Source organism: Coptis chinensis, chromosome 8 (genome assembly GCF_015680905.1).
Source record: "Coptis chinensis isolate HL-2020 chromosome 8, ASM1568090v1, whole genome shotgun sequence".
NCBI classification, from domain to species: domain Eukaryota; kingdom Viridiplantae; phylum Streptophyta; class Magnoliopsida; order Ranunculales; family Ranunculaceae; genus Coptis; species Coptis chinensis.
In genome coordinates, this window is record NC_141463.1 from 60,169,671 (window position 1) to 60,187,147 (window position 17,477).

Here is a 17,477-nt window from a genome sequence, read left to right on the forward strand (position 1 = left end):
GAGTGGTTTCTAATTAATGAGAAAAGTTAAGGTATATAGAAGAGTGAGACATCCTAGTCTTCAAATGCCCTAAAGCGGATTCTATTGCTGTCCAGTATGGGGATTCCGCAATTGTGCACCTACGTGCATCACAACTCTGAAACTCTTTTTATGTTTTGCTCTGACAAAGCACTTAATCGTTTACTAGGATACTGAGTTGAAAGTGATTTTGGTAGTTTAACTATCTAAGAAGACACGATACTGATGGATGGTGCGTGGCTTGGACTCTCTGGAAAACTTCCAAGTTCCATCCATATTATTATTTTGTAAAGAACAAGTAAGCTATTATTGTCACGAACATAATTTTTAACTAGTTTTGTAAAGTGATTTTGTAGTGGGATCAAAACACTAGCATTGGGTGAAGGAAAGAGAGTGGAACCAAAATGGCAGCGTGTCCAGGTAAATAAGCATTACTTGAATACATATATATCTTTTTTTTCCTTGTATCTGGGTTGTTTGTAGTATTTCGGTTGCATTTGTCATAGCTATGTAATAATATCTTTGTTATTATTTGTTTATCAAAGTATCTCGCTTCACTGCTTCCTTCATTTTTTTCCCTCTTTTAGTGTCATATATCCCACTACGATTTTTTCAACACTTGGGTATAAAACATCAAAAAGTTACATTGTTTTAACATTTATGTCAATGGCTTGTTTAGATGTGGCTTGGCCTTGACTTGACTTTGTTATGTTTGTTTATCTTGACTTTTTTTTTTTTTTTGAATGATTTAGGTACACCAGTAGCATCCTTAATGTCAATTTAGTTTGTTAATACAACATAATTTTTTATATTGGTATATATCATAAAATTTTTATACCAGTCTTAGCGGTTGAAATTTGGTGCTGGTCAACTTGAAACAAAGTTAGCAATGGCTGCATATTGATATAATGTAAAACGCTAGTTTTACCAATGAATAAAGCTCGCGAGAACTCTTTCCGCTAGTAAAACTAGAACTAAACTCGTGTCTAATTTATCAAAGATTTCTACTCTCAATCCTATTGAGATATAGTGGAGTAGATGATTCGTTCCACTCCTAGTTCTTTCACATGTAATGTTTTCTAAGTCTAATCAATCTTAACTAAAGTCTAATGAGAGATTTACGAATTATAAACTACGATGTAACTACCCACAAGATACGACTAATTAACTATGGAATGCTGCGTTGATTCTATGATAAGGAATTAGGGGGGATTGATTCCACCTTAACTCAACTTAACTTACTAACGAATTTAATTAATCGTAATCGAATGAAATTGAACTCACGAGAACAATTGGTTCTTCCTAATCCCTAATTACACATGGCACTTCTACCAATTCATAACTAGCATGTGAACGATTAAACCCATTCTCATGGTGAATTAATCGTTTCTAGAGTGGAATAGAAATTACGACGACTCTACGATAATCGGAATCAAGCTTTCATCAAGGCTTCTCAACCCTCTCTAATGGAGGGTTAGCCGAAAATCATTACGCTAATCATTTTCGATATGAAATTGAATACGACATAATATAAAGATTCTAACTTTATGAATTTTAACTAAACAATAATCCAACCCGAAATCAATAACTACGAAATGAATAACAAACAATAAATGAAATTAGATCTAACAAATTTAAATGACAAAATCGAATTTGATCAATAATAAACTACTTTATTTATCTAATCAAGCAATAACAATATTTTAAAGGTTTAATCTAAAACAAGGAATGAAATGAAACTAAACTTAATTAAAAACCATTAAAACTAGATCTAGAAGCTATTCTAATGGCTACTTTCTATCCTAAGCTACTAGATATCTTAAGAGTTCAGTCTTCTTTTTTGATAAGGAGGAAATCAGATCCAAAATCGTGCATGGGCTTGGAGCCATGTTTTGGGCCGGAAAATCGGGCCCAAAACCTAATTTCTTCAGTCCAAAAAGGGCTCTTCAGCTTTGGATTCGGCTTCAACAAACTTTTAGTCCACTTCTGCTCATCTGATTGGGCCAAAGCTTGGACCATTGGAAAGCTCTTCCCGAGCCGGTCGTTTTGACATAAGGTAGGCCCAATTCCAAGGTCTGAGTCCAAATATACGGTCTTCGAAAGTTCTACGGACTTTGTGTACTGTTTCTGCCCGCGTGGACTTCGACTTTTCACCTTTTGACCGGGATTTACAAAGGCTTTGTCTTCTTGAATCTTGGCCTTTAATCACAGAACTCCTTAGCAACCAACCATTGCTCCTTTATCTCATCAAAGTGGCACATTTCGCATAATTGACTTTGAAGCCCGAAAACGATAAAAAAACACGTGATCAGTATTAACTCTTAATTATTACTCACATAATTGGTCTAAAAGTATGATTGTTAAGGGGTTAAAACTACAGTTTTGGGCTCTTATCACATATCTTGGTGAGCTGGTTCTTAGCAATGATGTAAAGGTTGTTGTTGCTAGAAGGGTGGGTTCTTCACTGGTGAACGTCATGAGAAGTGGCAACCTGCAGTCAAGAGAAGTTGCACTAAAGGCTTTGAATCAGATATCATCTTCTGATGCCAGTGCAAAGGTGTTAATAGAAGTAGGGATTCTGCCCTCACTTGTCAAGGACCTTTTCACTATTGGTGCAAATCAGCTTCCCACGCAGGTGAAAGAGGTCTTTGCAACAATCCTTGCTAATCTTTTCTTGTAGAAGTCGTTATATGATTATATTTTTAGTTTACTTATTAAACAAACTAACACATTATTCTTTATATTGTTTTTTAGGTTATAAGTGAGATAACATGGTAGATCAATTAAGTTTGTATGAGATGGATTGGTTGATTAACAATATGTTGGATGGGTTATGTAAATTGCATTGTTGTTGGATTATGATACTTGATTTTGAATCAAGTGCTTGAGTTATTTATTTTTTTTTATCCGTGAATAAATCATGTAATATGAATAAGTTCTTGGAATGATTTATGTTGGTAATAAAAGTATGATTCTTGTTTCCATAATGGACTTCAGTTGTCAGGTGTCTGAATGTATTGGTTTACAGGAATTTATTTTTAGATTTACAAGAAAAAAAGAAGTTATGACGGCTTCCAAAGAACTGTCGTGCTACATGCCAATTCTTGACAGTTTTTAGTGTTAATTTCTTGACGCTTTTGTTTCTCAGGGTGACACTTAAATAAAAACAGTCATAAACGAAGGTTTAGTTCTTGACGTTTTTTCTAATAAACTATGACGGTTAAGTAAAATATGTCATGCAAAATGATCCAGTTATGACATTTATAAATGAATTTTTGTCATATTAAATTCGAGCTTTGATGTCAGCTTCTCTAGAACCATCATCAAATTTATGATGCTTTTTGTTAACTTTTATGACGGGCTCTATAATGATGGTTGTTTTTAAAATAAAAAAATGTCATTAAACCTATTTCATGACGGCTAAAAGTCGTCATCATAAGTCTTTTTTTTAGTAGTGCCCTCTCTTACATCCTTGCCTCATGTCCAGCAAAAAGGTTCAACCTTTGCTCCTCCACAAGGTCAGAATCTATCGGTTCCTACTCATCCCCATTTGAGTAACGGTTCAGGTTCTGGTACAACACAACAATCTGGTCCAGCTCCACTACAGAGTAATGGTGTAGCTCCTCCTGCAACGAATCATACAAGAAGAAATTGTAGTTCTCTCTTCCAATAAGATACGAGTGTTTCTTCAGATGTGGTTTTCAAAACATTTGAACTACAGTTTGTTGATGGGATTGCTCAAGTCCCAATGGATGTTTTGCACAAAAGGTTCAATGATTAGAGTGAGTATGTAGTTGGGTTCTTCTTAGAGCATCGTCTTCCCTATAAAGTCATCAAAGAATTCTTGAATAATAAGTGGAGAACTAAGGGTGAGCTTGAAATGGTGGCTGATGGCGATTTATACTATTTCAAATTCTGAAATGAAAAAGATAGAAGACTAGTGCTGGAAGCTGGACCAGTTTTTATTGGTGATAGATGTCTTGTTGTTGTGGAATGTTCACCAGAGATTGGAAAGAAAAAAAGACATTGAAAGCTATTCTTGGGGCGTTACAAAGTAGTATCAGAGCTTTAGGTTCAAGTGTCCTAGCAGGCTTGGGTATCCTAAATATCTCCTAACCTCATTTAGGTTTAAACTTTGGGTTAATAAATGAATGAAGACGTTCAACGATGTTGTTGGTTTATAAAGTTGTTAATGATTTATTGGTTTGCATTTTATCCATGTTTGTTAAATGTATTTAGAATGGATGGTGACGATCGCCCCTTTTATGTCTGACAGTAGATATTTGATTTGTTTGTGCTTATTGTGTAAAATTTGTTTGTATGATAAGTTTGTAAACACTTTTTCTACTTATGTTGTGTGGATGGGATTTGTAGTGTGTATTGTAATATGAACGTGTGTGTGTCTATCCCTTTTGCCGTTTGATGGTTGCTATGATAAAACTAAATTTTACTTATCCAATGAGTTATTTATGACGTGTCATAGAGTTATTTGTTACGTCTTCGTAATTTGTTCTTCATGTTGAACCCATATGACTCAAGTGATGTTGTGAGCATGTTGAACCCATGATGTTGGAATGGCGGTTGATTTACTTAACCATGTTGAACGCATGATGTGGCATGGCGGTTAAGGCCTGCAACCACGTTTAACCCATTATCCACATAGCGGTCAAACTCATTGAGTATATGGCGAAGAACTTATCATGTGACTAGTGGAGTTATGACCACGTTGAACCCATGATGTTGGAACGGCGGTTGATGTACTTAACCATGTTGAACCCATGATGTTGGCATGGCTGTTAAGGCATGCAACCACGTTGAACCCATTATCCACATGGCGGTCAAACTCATTGAGTACATGACGAATAACTTAGAGGGTGTCGTAGAATTTTGAGAATTGTGGAGCACTGGTAGTTGAAAGGACTTTTGCTTGAACTTGAGTATGTTGGATTCTTCGATTGACTCGTATTCGTTGTTCTTTTCAATTTGTTTGTTGTCGTGATGTTTTAAACATCTCCTTTGAGATGGTATGCTTTGATGCAAGAGCAGGATATGTGATTAATTATGTGCTTTAGTGAGTGTTGTGTGTTGATTCTACCTTGGTGCTAGATGATTGCCGCTAATCTACTGTGGGTGGTAATTACAATGACTATCCTTGTGCTCTATTAGATATAGTTTTAATGCCAAGGTTTTTAATATGGTTTGATTCTTAAGCTTAGTGAAATTAGTTCATAGAAATGAATCCATGAGAAACTCATTATTAATTTGCGTGTAATGGCAATTATGCTTTACCTCGTCTTTATTATGTTTCGAAGAAATTAATTACTTGTCTAATTCTCGTTTTAAGTTTTGTTTTATTGAAATTTTGTTTTCTCTCAAAATTGAGTAATGGCTTGCGAACGGAAGTTTATGCTAGGGAATGAAGTAGTTCCCCAATATTTTTGGTGTTATTGCATTTGTTGTGTTTATGGTATGTTCCACCCTCAGGTATATATATGGGTGTTTCTTTATATGGTTGGTTTCCTTCTGCACTAATGGGTTACTAGTTCTCTTAGTGTAATCTTTATTATGTATGTGTTTGTGTTTTAAACTTTATGCCTCGAGTCGGATGTCCCGTTTGGTGACTCAAAGTTGTTGAATTTCGGGACAAAATTCTTTTAAGGGTAGAAGTAATATGTAAAACCCCATTTTATGGGCTTTTTAGTGGATGGCCCAGGAGGGCTCAGGATCTCTCAAAATATATAAAAAAAAAATTGAAATGAGAGGATGGGAAGAATTAGGAAGGGGTTCGGAAAGGAATCTCGCTCTCTCAACTCTTGGTTCTCAGTGGTACCCAATGGATCTCTTTTTCTTGGCGAAATGGAAATTAGTGTGAGAGCCGAATTTAATGAGGAGAATTAGGGGTTTTGGCAACCTACACTTTCGTAATCATCTTGGAACGTCAAAGGAAAGAGAGATTCCTCTTAGAGGACGAATTCTATTTAAAACATTCTTATTTGAGGGAATTCATGTGCAAATTGAAGGTGAGTAAATCTTATCTCTATCTCTCAAGTCTAATTTGGGTTTGGTCATTGAATTTTATTGATTTGGTGTGTGTCTAAACCTTTGGAGTTGCTAGAGTGTTTGATTGTGTTATTAAGTTGGGATGAGGGATTAAGTTGTTTTATGCGTGTCGTTAGCTAACTGTTTGGAAGACAGAGGACCTTGGTGATTATTTTATGTATGACCATAACTAGTTTAATCTTATAGTTTGACTCTTCAAAGGTATTCAAGTGTGTGTAACCTCGAGTACGTTGAATTTCAATGACGAAATTCTTTTAAGGGTGGAAGTATGTAAAACCCCAAATCTTTGGGCTTTGGGCTTTGAACTTTTGGGCTTTATTTTGTGGGCTGAAAAATAGAAAAAGGGGGTCTTCAGTCTCTCTCTTTCAGGCTTTCTCTCAGAGGAAACCCTCTCGGAAAAATCTCGTTCCATCTAGGGTTTCACCGCTGCTCTCTATTTGCCCTTAAAGGACGCAATTGAGTTCGAATAATGGTGGGGTATAGAATTCAGCTTCTTGGGTACCTAGAAAACATAAGATACAAGTTAATTATAGGTTAATTAAGGTTTTGATTGGGTAGTGAATTGGGAGCTAATTCAAAAGGAGTTTAGGTAAGTTATCTATACCCTCAAATCTCTTAAGATTAATTAGAATTTGAAACTTCTACGAGTAGAAATGTGTAGTGAGTATTTTTTGTTGCATACTTGTAGATTTACAACTCTTGCTATCAAATTCATAATTTTTATTATTAATATGGCGTGTGGCATGTTTGAAATACATGTAGCTAACTGCTAAAATCAATTTGATTGGTACGACTAATTATTTGAGTCGAGTGGTGGCTGCATAGGTGATGGGTTGTTTATTTAGTTGTATTAATCATCTCATAGTTTGGTTTTTTCATGTTCTAATGGTATGTACAGGAGATTATAGCTCGTTGTTTATGACTTGTATAGCTAAGGTTTTAGTTTATGCATGGCTATTGTTAAATTTTATTCTTGGCGTTGAATACGCATGAGACCTAGTATTCTTTGGATTTGGTAGCCTTGTATATTAGTATGAGATGGAAGAACTACGTATGGCTTGATCCCTGAAAGGGTACGTAGGCAGCCACCTGGCACAGCCGCTTCCCTAGGTAGATACCCACCCCATAGAGTTCTTTGTTTATGATGTTTGATTGTTGTTTTATTTCGTAACTATATATGCTAGAGCGTGCTTAGCGTGATCTGTTTAATATTGAATCCTCACGTACTTTGTTTGGAAGAATTGATAGTAAGTGATTCAAGTTTAATGTTTTACGTATATCATTTAGTTACAAATTAAATAGACAAGTGCAGGAATGGCACTGAGAGTAAGTTTTACTATAACTTAGATATTTATTGCTATGGGTGTCATTATTTGTAGTCGTGTTTGTATCCACCTGATTGCTATATTAGAGATATCTTTATTTGTTTAGTCGATATTAGTTTAGTACTCAAGTGATCTAGCATTTGTAAATCCTTCATTTATGGGTGTATTTGGAATATGTATGGTTAGATGGTTTCGTTGAGGTTGTTCTGGTAACGTGGAGATGTATGTATGTTAGTTGCATTATATAAATTGTATATTAGGGCTTCTGGAATGTTGTTTGCATACTTATAATTTTCTTCTTATTCGAGGATTATTGGTTACTTGACTTAACTGGCATTGGTCGAGATGGTTAAGTAGTTGGTCCTACGAATCAGTATATCTTTTAGTAGTTGGGTTTACGACTGAGGTGTGAGGTTTTATATTTGGTTTAGATGTATTTTTATTAAATTCTCAGACTATGACAGGTTATTATATTTATGAAATGTTGAAAATATAGAGGAAACTCTGCCGAATTTTTTTTAGAAAAGTCATGGATCTTATGTATATATAATTGTTTTGGATTTGGGGTGTTACAGAATCAGTAAAGGTAGATAGGATAACGAAGAAGGTAACCATTATTCATATTATATAATTTGGTCAGCCTTCTTCTTGAAGCCTCTTTCGTTTCCTAATTAAAGCTTTGATATCATGCTCTCCCTCAACTTTTAACAACCTATTTGCATATACAATGACAACAACACGTGTTACACACTTACACTTTATTTGTAGAAAGAAAATGGTGCTTATTATTTTTGTAATTAAGGAAACCAACCAATTAAGTAATTAAACTATATAAGAATGCATATAATATACACATTTAAATATATAATATTGGCGCTCCATAGACGCTCAATTGTAGAGCTTCTCAAGTTAAGGGCTCTGACGCTCCCATTTCCGCTTTCGCTCTCGCTCCCGCTTCACAATTTGGTGACTAATTAGTTCATACCTATTTGGAGTATGAATAGAAATTAGTCCTTCTGGGTTATTTTCACCCAAAAATTGGTTTTCCAGCTCTCTTATATATAAAGCTGCGAAGGGTGTGTGTGATTTCTTAGATATAAAATACAGGGTAGAAGTAGTATTTAAGGAAAAGAAAAAAGACTGGGACAACTTATTTTGTCCTTGAGGGTTATTTTAATTAAAACACTGGTCTGTGGGTTATTAAAACGTGGAATTTGGTTTTGTGAGTGATTTCTAAAAAACCCTATCCTCTAGAGTGATTTTGGCCCAAAATTAGTCCTCCCAATTTCTTGTGATAATTTTTTTGGAATACCCATGTTTCATATATTTTTGAGATTAGTTTCCATTATTACATAGTTTACCAGCTAATAAAGCACATTATCCAAATAGATATGGCCGTATGTAGTTATGTCTAGTAATTACGGTCATCCAACAATTCACAACAAGTTTTGACATGGCTGTAAGCAAGGTTCAAAATATCGACGATATATCCGATATATCGCCGATATATATCGGTATTTTGGTACACCGATATCGATATTTCCGACATATATCCACCGAATATAGTACCCACTTTTTTCCGATATATATCGGAATTTCCGATATAAAAGTTTATATCGCCCGATATAATCGATATATCCGATATTTACGATATATATCGTTTGACTTTTTGACCATTTTTTAATATAAATCCGATATTTCCAATATATTTCCGATATTTCCGATATTATATTTCCGATATATCCGATATTTCCGATATTTTAAATAGTTTGGACTGATCACCAAAAAAATGGATATATCCGATATATCCGATATATCCGATATATATCGGTTTTTGGGTACACCGATATATTCATCGATATCGATATTTTGAACCTTGGCTGTAAGTGACTACTATGATCACCTAAATCATCTTGTTCATGCAAAGAGAGTGCGTGTGCTGATATACCATTGGTGTGTTGAAAACAGACTCACCTGAAACCCTAAGCCAAACTGCACCATCTTTCTTCTCTTTTCGTCATCTACTGTTGTAACTTACCTGACATAGACAAAACTACTCAATACTCTCTCTCTCTCTCTCTCCGGCCTCCTCCTTACTTTTCTATCTTCCTCAATTCATTACCTTGTTCATATAGATGCATTAAATGATGATTACTTTCAGGTTATAAATATAAAGATATATAGAGCTAGCTAGCTAGCTAGAGAGACAATTATTGCCAGACTGATTTCTTAATTTCTTGATTCACTTCCTAATCATTCTTAGCTCCTTTTGTTGTCCTTCTTAAAAAAGAATCAGTTTCTAAGAAAAAAATAACATTAGATATAGGGAGAGCAAAGGTTCCAATAAAGAAGATTGAGAATCCAACTAGTAGACAGGTTACTTTCTCCAAAAGAAGAAATGGCCTTCTCAAAAAAGCTTATGAACTTTCTACCCTCTGCGATGTTGATGTTGCGGTCATTATGTTTACTCCAGCTGGTAGAGTTAATCTTTTCTCCGGGAATATAAGGTATATATCCTTACTTAATTTCTCCACAAACAGTTATACCTTTTTGAAAATGATGTACTATTGAGTGCTATGATTTTTGTTGGTATGAGTTATTTGAAAGAAATTTTGTAATGATGATTTGATGTAGTATTGAAGAGATATTAATGAGACTTGTGGACCTCCCAGAACAAGAGCGAGGGCGGTGAGTCATTTATCAAGTTGTTTATACGGGTTTTTGTTTTTTCCTTAATTTATAGATATATTGCCTATCAGATGCTGATGGTATCGATCTATTTGCTATTGTGGTGAAATGTGTGTTATTTTTTTGTGTACCATGCAATTACAAAGACTTCTTAATCAACAGGTAAACTCAGTTCATTATTTGTGTTGTCGCATTGGCTGTTGTTAGTGGTGATGCTAGGAGAGTTTAAACATGATTGTAATGGGGAAACCAAGAAGGAGAAGAATGAAGGTTGAGAGAATAATAGGGTTAGAGAGTTATTTCTCTACACCTTAGTTCATATATTTATACTTGATTTACTTGGGTGTCAACTTACTCAAAACAGCAACTACAAATTATGTATCCACACTTATAGAAATGTGGAATACTTTACATACTTCAACACTCCCCCTCAAGCTGTAATTACGCAAACTATGCAAATTACAGCTAGGATTGCAAAAAAAATAAAAGATAAGAATACTGCTCTCCCTTTCGCATAGAACTGTCTTTAGTTGAAGAACTCGAACAACTGTTGAGACGTTTTGGAAGTGAAATTGTCGGTGTAGGCAATGGCCTAACCTGAATACTGAAGGTGTACCACAGGCACAAACTAAAACCATAACACCGGTTTAGTGGCACGCTACTTGGCCACTACTCACTCTATTCGCTGTTATGGCTATCATATTATAAATTGAAAACAATAATACTGATTTGATGTGCACTTCTTGGCTGCTACTATCAATATTACTGTTGACGACAACAAAATACTATTATGGGTACTCCTGAATACTGAATACTGGTGCAGTTAAAACTTGACTGCTATATACCTGAATACTGATGAGTGTAATTTAAGCGTGACTGCTACATAAAATATACGTGCAGTTTAGGTTTGACTGCTACCTGAAACATACTTGCAGTTTAGGCATGACTGCTACCTGAAACATACTTGCAGTTTAGGCGTGACTGCTACCTGAATATTGATGAGTGCAATTTAGGCGTGACTGCTACATGAAACATACGTGCAGTTTAGGCTTGACTACTACCTGAATACTGATGAGTGCAGTTTAGGCTTGACTGCTACATGAAACATATTTGCAGTTTAGGCTTGACTGTTACCTGAAACATACGTGCAGTTTAGCACGTGACTGCTACCTGAAACATACTTGCAGTTTAGGCATGACTGCTACCTGAAACATACGTGCAGTTTAGGCTTGACTACTACCTGAATACTGATGAGTGTAGTTTAGGCTTGACTGCTACCTGAATACTGAAGATCGACTGCAGTTTAGGCTTGAGTGCTACCTGAATACTGAATAGTGGGGATATCATACTATTGAGATGCAAAGGGGGCGCAAGCCCAAGGATATGCCTGTATGAGGGGCGCATGCCCTCATGAAGTGAGTTCACCAAGGCATGATGGGATATGGAGACATGAGTACTCTTCCTCATACGTCTCCATATTCTCCTTGCCTCATATACTACTGAATGTCTTCATATCTCCCTATCCCCCCCCCCCCCTCAAGTTGGAATATACAAGTCTGAGTTGGAACATACAAAGACTTGTCTATTCCGACTTGAACTTGAAACAGAGAAAACCAAATACTAACCCAATAAATAAACTGATCATCCCCAAAGTTATACAACCAACCAATACCCAATCTTGAAACATATGACAAATACTTTGTTCATCAATACCAACTGCGGAAGTTAGAAACTCAAACATCCATAACGGCTTGACTGCTCCCATAGGTGCAATCCCAAATAAAAAAAAAAAAATTCGAGTGCTTGAGGAAGGAGGGCGGGCGCCCCTCACAGAAGCACTGAAAGAGGGCGAACTCCCCTTGCATGATGTCTCTTCCACATACAGCTCCAGAGAAATCCAATAAAAACAAAACAGACAATCTTTTCGAACTTCTCATCAAACAATCCAATTACTGATTTCAAGCACATAACAACAACTAACAATTTCTTTAACGATGTGGAACTTACAAGGACGTGATGGCAATCTCCTTGTCGTCGAAATTGATATTGCAAACCAATACTTTCAATCAAGAAACCCAACTATTGCAATAAAGTACCTGAAACGTGCAAGGTGCTGAGAAAACCAAGATGAAACAGAAGTGGGAACTTCAAATACTCATACGATATACCAAGAGAACTTCTGCAATAGTTCTGGAAACTGTAAAAGGGTTGATAATCGCTTCAGAGGGTGCGGGCGTGCTCTGTAAAAAAATTTAGAAACTTTTTCTCGAGTGGTTTTGGATACATCTTGATGGGCTGGGCCTTGGGATTTTTTTTTAATTTTTTTTTTATTATTTTTTTTTACTCGGGCGCATGTGCTCTCAAAATAGAAAATTGAAGAAAACACAAATCAAGTTTACTGGAGGTCAGGGCATGTGCGCGCCTAGCAGAAGGGTAAACCAAGTGCGTGCACACTTTCCACTAGAAACTGTGAGATACAGAGAGGTTGTGCCCCTCTTATCAATACTAAGACAGAGAGATTGCGGAAAAAGGAGACTGCGGAAGTGAAACAATACTAAGAAACCAATACTGAGAAACTTCGGATCTCTCTCCTATCATTCTTCAAACAAACTTTAAACACTAGAGGAAATTTCTTGTGAGAAAGATTAAAATTTGAATTAAATACTATACTAAAAACTGAAAAAGAATTGATTTTTTTCTTGTATACTTATTTTGGGGGTTATCACTCCTAGCATACCACTAAACTTAGATTTGAACCTAATGCTCCAATACCATATTAGTGGTGATGCTAGGAGAGTTTAAACATGATTGTAATGAGGAAACCAAATGAGAGAATAATATGGTTAGAGAGTTATTTCTCAACACCTTAGTTTATATATTTCTACTTGACTTACTTGGGTGTCAAGCTACTCAAAATAACAACTACTAATTATGTATCCACACTTATAAAAACTTATAGAAACGTGGGATAATTTACATACTTCATCAGCTGTAAATTATCGTTTAAATTAGACGTCGTATCTATTTCCCTATTTACTTAATACGTACAATTCACTTGATTATTGACAGTCTATCCTAAAGATTCTCGACAAGCTTAGCATTAGTGAGCACAATTTAGCCTATCAATCATCCAGGTTTTTGTTTCTATTTTGTTTTTCTTTTAACCGTACCTGCATACAATTTCATTGTTCAATGACACTTGATACTTATATAAGCTTCAACCATGCATACTGATGGTGTTACCAGTAATATCCCTGAGTGTGAACTTTTGTCAATTTGAAGCTTTTTGATTAACACGAAAATTCTTACATTTGTGTTCATTCATATGCAAATTCATGCGTGTTCTTTTACAGGATCTCCAGAATGAAATTTATAGATGTCAATGTCAGCTGGAGGCTACAGAGATACGACTAAGGTATGTAATCTTGCTCTTTCCAGGAATATTTAAATTTCATTTCGTTTGAGTCTAAAGATTTTCCTAGCTTGAGGTTCAATTCAACTTTTGTTGCTTACCGAGAAGTCTACAATGTTGGTATGTAGAATGTACTACCTATATATTTTGTATGAGCCAGTCATACCAGTAAAACAGTTTCATATAGCGTAATTAACACAAGTGGCAGATGCAGGCAACTGTTCTGGATGTTTATTATGTATAATTAGTGTATCTTTCATGTAGAAAGCTGTATATATATTCTAAATAGGAAACAATATATTTATGATATATTTAGAATATTATGTATTTAGAATAGTGTGTCTTGGTAGACAAGAAACTAACTTGTATATAAACCCATGTTTTGGGATGAATTATATAATATACTGAATAGAATTGAATTGAAGTCTTTTATTTTACATGGTATTAGAGTCTGTTCGATCCTTTGAACTTATTTTTTCTTATTGAATCTTGAATCCGCTGCGTACTACAACCATTGAAATCAAACCATCCTTGACTCCTTGAATCTCAAACCCAAATATAAAACTCTTCCCCAAACCTAAATCTCATACCATTTTTTTTTCTGCAACAAATTTATGCAACGGCTACCGAAATTCTAATTGTGTCAGAAAATCAATCATCCTCACAAGTCATTCATCACCACTACACCCCACAAGACAACTCGGTGTTTCCAGAAACTATTTCATTAGATGAGTCCAACTATACCATATGGGCTCCTCTCATGCGGATGCGTATTGGAACCAGGGGAAAGATTGGTTATTTGATTGGCGTAAAGGTTGAACCGCATATAAATTCTCCTGAATATGAAGTTTGGGCAACAAATAATGAAAAGGTGAAAAGTTGGCTTATTGATTCCATGGAGACTTCTCTTATGAACCGATATATTCGACTTCCTACAGCAAAAGACATTTAGGAGGCTGTGGAGAAGACCTTCTATGATGACTCTGATGAAACTCAAATCTTTGAATTGAATTCGAAGTGCTTTGAAGCGAAGTAGAATGGGAGACGTATTCCTACCTATTACAACGAATTGGTGGACATGTTCCAGGAGATTGATCAAAGGGTGACCTCCCAGAATAATAATATTGTAGTTGTAGTCCATGAAACGTCCACAATGTCCAGATTGCGTGTTCATATGTTTTTGTGTGGACTAGATTCGGAGTATGATCAGGTGCGTGGAGAGATCCTTCACAAGGAACCTAAATTTTCCTTGGAGCAAAGCTATGCTTACATTCGCAAGGTACAGTATGAGAAACAGGCTATGGGGCGCTCTGTATAAACTAAATCCTCTGTCTTGGCTGTTCATGGCAAGACAATTACTCCACCCGATTTTTCTGGTCCTTCACGCCATCCTAAAGGTAAATCAAATCCTTATGAAGATAAAAGGTGTAGTGTTTGTGGAGAATTGGGTCATATCAAGGAGAGATCTTATGAAGTGATCGGCTATCCTGATTGGTGGGACTTTGCAAGGAGGCCACAAAAGAATATAAGCAAGGCCGCCATTGCTAATGCTGTGAATGGACATCTAGACAATGCTTCAGCTAATGTAGCATAATCAGGTATGAATGGTAAGGTTATTTCGAATAGTACATGGATAATTGATTCAGGTGCATCTGACCATATGACAAATGACCCTAGCCTTGTGGAAGTCTTAGAGCTTCACCTCAAAATGTTGTTTCTACTGCTGATGGTACTCCAACTCCAGTTAGCGGAGAAGGTTATATTGTGTTATCTGATACCCTCACTCTTGAATCTGTCTTAGTTGTTCCATCTCTTGCTTATAACTTATTATCTGTTTGTCAAATTATTCTAGCACTTGCATGTATTGTGACGTTCTATTCATCTTTCTGTGTTTTTCAGGACATTCTGGCTCGAAGGGTCCTTAGTTATGGTGTTAGAAAGGGGAAACTATACTATCTGGATTTGACAGAAACTGGAGAGAAACAGAAGAATTTTCTGAGGCAAGCTAATCAGGTCAATAGGGTCGAGAATGAAAAAGAAGTTGTGTTGTTATGGCATCGTCGTTTAGGTCATCTATCTTTTAGTTATCTTAAGAAGTTGCAACCTCATTTGTTTTCAGTTGTTAGTGATTCTGAGTTTCATTGTGACATTTGTGAACTAGCCAAGAGCCACCGTATTTCATATTCACCAAGTATTAATAGATATCCTGTTCCTTTTATGAAAATTCACTCTGATGTTTGGGGTCCTGCAAAAGTTTCTTCATTTTCTGGAACTCGATATTATGTAACTTTTATTGATGATTGCATTCGCATGACTTGGGTGTCATTACTGAAAAACAAAAGTGATGTATATGGAATGTTTACTGACTTTTACAAAATGGTGGCGACGCAGTATCAACAATCTATAAGGGGTTTTCCAGTCCGATAATGGTGGAGAATTTGTGAATAACCTAATGTATGAATTTTGCCGGTCAATTAGAATCCGTCATCAAACCTCCAATTCTAGTACCCAACAAAATGGTTTAGCTGAACGGAAGAACAGGCAGTTGTTAGAAGTTGTTTGTGCTTCCTTGTTTGGCATGAATGTATCTCGATCCTATTGGGGTGAAGCAGTGAAATCAACAACATATGTTATCAACCATACTACCTCACGGGTAATTGAGTTCCAGAATCCTTATCAGAAACTCCATACACTTTTGTCCATCCTATCTATGCCTAACTTGGAGTTTCGGGTGTTTGGATGTACAACTTATGTCCATATCCCAAAACCAGAATGAAGTAAACTTGATCCTCATGCGAAGAAGTGTATTTTTGTGGGTTATGCAGAGTTTCAGAAAGGTTATAGGTGTTATGATCCAATTACTGACAAAATGCATATATCTCTTGATGTCTCATTCCATGAATCAAACCCGTATTACTCAGGGGGAGTTTCTCAATCTTCCCTTCAGGGGGAGAGTGGCGGTGAAAGGAATCCTTGGTCTATTGACAACTTTGATGTCTTTGAAGAATTGGAACACTTGGAGGAATGATTTGATCTTCCTGCAACAGAAATTGATCTTGTAGCAGTAGAGAATAATCATGAGCATACAATCAACCATTCGGTTCCAAGCGATCAGAAAGAAGCACATGATCAGGATGTATCTGAAACTGTAGCACACGACATTTCCCCTTCTACATCAACAACTGAAGATCTCGGTCAAAATGATCCGCCTCAGGTACCTCTTATAACCTTTAATGAGTCTGTTGGGTTAGAAAGTCTTGAACCTAGAAAATAACAAAGAGCTAGTAAGGGAGTTCCTAAGAAACAATATGAACCAGACATTAAAGTCAATACTAAATAGCCTATAACTAACTTTATGTCTAACCATAGGCTTTCTAAATCACATGCACTTGTTATAAATCAATTATCTATTGTATCTATTCCTAGTAACGTGCAGGATGCTTTGAAAGATCTAAAATGGAAGAAAGCAATGAATGAAGAATTGGAAGCCCTTCAAAAGAATGTAACATGGGAGGTAGTTGATATGCTTATTGGAATGAAGACTGTTGGATGTCGTTGGGTGTTTACCGTGAAGCTTAATACAGATGGAACTATTGATAGATATAAGGCAAGATTGGTTGCCAAGGGATACACACAACGTTATGGAATTGATTATGAGGAGACTTTCGCACCCATGGCAAAGATCAATATGTCCGAATTTTAATTTCGCTTGCAGCAAATAAAGATTGGCCCTTGCACCAGCTTGATGTGAAGAATGCATTCCTGAATGGGAATTTGGAGGAAGAAGTATACATGGATATGCCTCCAGGTGTTAAGAACCATCCCAAAGATGTTGGGAAAGTGTGTAAAGTGAAGAAGTCTTTGTATGGCCTGAAACAGTCTCCAAGAGCTTGGTTTGGAAGATTTACAAAATCCATGAGAGCTTTTGGGTACAAACAGAGCAATTCTGACCATATCTTGTTTATCAAACACAA